The sequence below is a fragment of the Lipotes vexillifer genome, unplaced genomic scaffold (genome assembly GCF_000442215.2).
Source record: "Lipotes vexillifer unplaced genomic scaffold, Lipotes_vexillifer_v1.1 scaffold360, whole genome shotgun sequence".
NCBI classification, from domain to species: Eukaryota; Metazoa; Chordata; class Mammalia; order Artiodactyla; family Lipotidae; genus Lipotes; species Lipotes vexillifer.
Genome location: NW_006787175.1, coordinates 497,609 through 501,795, shown reverse-complemented (window position 1 = coordinate 501,795; position 4,187 = coordinate 497,609).

Genomic DNA, 4,187 nt, shown 5'->3' with positions numbered 1-4,187 from the left:
AGTGCCCTCTAGTGGGGATGCCCGAGGGGCAACACTGACCGGTCCCAGGTCCTTGTGAATCTCTGATGCAAGATTCCCACACACCGAATGACTGGCCCCGAACACCTGCCCTGCTCTGGATCCCACTCAATCCATCCTTATTACTCCCACAGAGCCTTGGGTCACCCTCTATGTGGCAGATAGGAGAACTGAATTTCTTGAAGACAGTGGAGCTGTCTGCTCTGTTCTGACTTGGCTGGCTGGCCCTCTCTTCATGACTCTACTGTGATGGGAGTTGATGGACAGCCAAAAGTAAGGCGATTTATGTCTCCCCTTGCCTGCAGAGTGGAGTCCATTATTATTACTCCTTTTTATATATGTCAGAATGTCCTGTCCCTCTCCTTGGGAGAGATGTGCTAAATGAGTTAGGAGCTAGTATATTCTTAGGACAGGGTGAAGTCCAAGGAGGTAAAGAATCCAAACAGAGAATGCCATCTATTATGAGCCCCAGATGACCCACCTGTTGGGCATCAAAATATTCCCCAAGACATCCCCCAAGAAATTAGAGAACAAGTAGATCCTGCAGTTTGGAATACTTTGGTGCCAGGAAAAGCAAACTGTGTTTCCCTGATAAAAATAAGGTTAAGGCCTGGGGAAAAATACACCTGGAAGAGAAAATATCCTTTAAAATCTGAGGACCTGAGGGGAATCCAACCACTGCTCAGCAAATTCCTAAAACATGGACTCATTAGGCCCTGCCAATCCCCATGCAACACTCAATCTTCCCCACTCAGAAGCCTAACAGAGAGTGTTGGTTTGTGCAAGACTTATGAGCAGTGAATAAGGCTGCCTCACCCAAGTGCCAGGGATTGCTCAGCATTTCTCTGTTTTGGACCTCACAGATACATTTTTTCTGTATTCCCCTACATCCAGACTTTCAATACCTTTTTTCCTTTGAATTGGATGGACACTGACACCCTGGAGGCTACCCAGTATACCTGGACAGTGCTTCCACAGGGTTTACAGGACAGCCCCCATCTCTTTGGAAACATGTTAGCAAGAGAACTGAGGGAACTGAACCTTGAGAAGGGAACTCTGTTACAATATGTGGATGACTTATTGGTAAGTAGTGAGACCAAACAAGATTCAGATCACAATACTGTTAGGGTCCTAAATTTTCTGTCAGAAAGGGGATATAAAATCTCTTCAACCAAGGCTCAGATCTTACAGAAACAGGTTCAATATTTAGGATTTGTTTTGAGCCCAGGGACACAAGCCCTGGCCATAGATCCGAAAACAGCAATTTGTGCATTACCATCTCCAACCACAAAGAGACAACTCAGAGGCTTCCTTGGGATGGCTGGGTTCTGTTGTATCTGGATTCCAACTTATGGCCTTATAGAAAAAACCCTATATGAGGCTCTAAAGGGAGGAGAAAGGGAAACTCTTCAATGGAATGAGAACCACCGTCAGGCCTTTGAGACTCTAAAGACTGAGTTGAATAGAGTTACAGCACTGGGGCTTCCAAATTTGGACAAGCCCTTTACCCTATATGTTCGTGAGACATCAGGAACAGCACTAGGAATCTGACCAAAAAGTTGGGACCAGATCAGAGACCAGTGGCTTACTTTTCAAAACAACTAACAAAAAGGAGCAGAACAATAACAAAGAATAAGAGAATAAAATAAAATTTAAAAAGAATAAAAATTAAATAAAATTAGAATAAAAAAAGGTCATAAAAGGCTTTGGTGGTGCTGGGGGTGTGGGCAGGGCTCAGGCTCAGGACTCTCATGGCTGGAGGGGGCCCCAGAGGGCTGAGGTTCAGGCCCAGGACCCCAGCAGGTTTGCCGAGGCCCAAGCCAGTTGGGGAGATGCTAGCTGTGTTCCCCTCCGATCTCCCGATCCCCCAAAGGTCTCTCTCCATCCCCACCGATCCCCACATCATGGTTGGGCCCCTCCGCGTGTGGGAACCCCTCTCCTCCCCACCGCTGCCCCATAGGGAGGGGTGCCTGGTCCCATCATGCCTCAACCTTTCCTGCCCCGCTTCATCCCCTCCACATCCTACCCAGTCGTGCTGGAATTCCTCCCATCCCTTTAGGTGTCCGAGGTCCCCCACCAATGCCTGGTAGGTGCCCTAGTTGTGATAAGATGCAAACTCTGTGTCCTACTCCACCATCTTCTGACTCATTGGCCCTGGGATGGCCAAGCTGCCTGTGGGCAGTAGCAGCCACAGCCCTGTTGGTTAGTGAGGCTTCCAAGCTCACCCTGGGACAACACTTAGATGTTAACCCCTCATCAGGTATAATCTGTGCTGGAAGTCAAAGGACATCACTGGTTGACTGGAGCAAGGTTAACAAGATATCAGGCCCTCCTAATGGGTACCCCTGACATTCCCTTAAAGGTATGCCAAACCCTGAACCCGGCAACTCTGTTTCCAGCAGTCGAGAGTGGAGACTCAGTGCATCCGTGTATTGAGGCCATAGAGCAAACTTACTCCAGCAGGTCTGATCTTGTAGATGAGCCTCTTGACACCCCTGAGGTCAAATGGTTTACTGATGGGAGCAGTTTTGTAGAAATGGGAACCCAAAAGGCGGGGTATGCCATAGTTAGTCTAGATGAAGTTATAGAAGCCAAGGCCCTGCCACCCCAGATGTCAGCCCAGAAGGCTGAACTAATTGCGTTAATGAGAGCTTTGCAATTAGGGAAGGATAAGAAATTAAATATTTTTACTGACTCTATTTATGGGTTCCATGTGCTACAGGCTCATGCTGCCATTTGGAAAGAAAGAGGAATGTTAACCACTAGAAATTCCCCCATAAAACATAAAGATGTGATTCTGGCTCTTTTAGAAGCAGTGCAGCTTTCAACCCAGGTAGCCGTAATATACTGTAGAAGCCATCAGAGGGATGGATCTTTTGTGAGTGAGCCAAGGGAACAGCAAAGCTGATCAAATTGCAAAACAGGTAGCATGACTGCAGGAACATGAACAAGTTATGGCTCTAGTAATTGGCCCCCCTGAACTCCCTAGCCTTCCCCAGTATTCCCCAGAGGAACAAGAAAATGCAAAAAAATGGGGTATGAGAAGCACAGGGTGTATTAAAAGGAGGATAAAGTTTCAATCCTACTGGCCCGACAGTGGAAACTCACTAAGAGTTTACATGATGCCACCTACTATAGGAGGGATGTACTATGGGACTTGATGCAAAAGGCTTTTTCAGGGAAGGGGTTTAAAAGAACAGTAAAAACAAGTAACACTTGCCTATGATCTGTGTGGCTGTAATAACCCACAGACCCATCCAATCCCTCCTTCGTTACTCAGGCAATTCAATGCCAAGGGACATATCCCAGGGGAAGACTGCCAGTTAGATTTCACCCAAATGCCCCCATGATCAGGATATAAATATCTTCTGGTGTCTGTCGATACTTTCATAGGATGAGGTGAAGCCTTCCACACCTGATCTAAAAAGGCTATGGAAGTCTGTAAGTCCCTTTTTAAAGAAATAATTATTCAGTGTGGACTTCTAAAGTCCCTCCAGAGCAATAACGGATGCTTTATAGCCAAAATCACACAGCAGCTCACAACAGCCCTAGGGATAGGCTACAAGTTACACACCTCTTGACACCCCCAGTCTTCAGGGAAGGTGGAGAAAATGAACCATACTTTAGAGAAAACCTTAGCAAAGCTCTGCCAAAAAACTCATAAGCCCTGGACCAACTTGTACTCCTCAGGGTCTGTGTAGCCCCCAGGAGTGGTCTGAGACTTAGCCCATTTGAAATGATATGGGAGGCCTTTTCTTACTACTACATTGTACTGGATGGAGGTGAACCAGGGCCTGAGATATATTACTAATCTAGGACAAGTTCAGAAGGCAATCAGGACTATGCCCACAAAACACTGCCAGCTCCCACTAAAAATACAGAGGAAGGAGCAGTCCCTTCACAAATAAACCCCAGGGACCAACTTCTTAAAACCTGGAAAGTTGGATCCCCGAAGATCAACTATTGCCAAAATGGAAGGTCCCCTATAAAGTAATTTTAACCACCTCCACTGCTGTCAAACTCAAGGGATATCTTGTTGGGTACATTTGTCCACACTAAAGCTTTACCTCCAGAGGCCCCACAGGTCACAACAGAAGAACAATACACCTGCGAGCCAGTGGAAGATCTGAGATATCTATTCAAAAGACAGGCACCACCAACAAATAAAT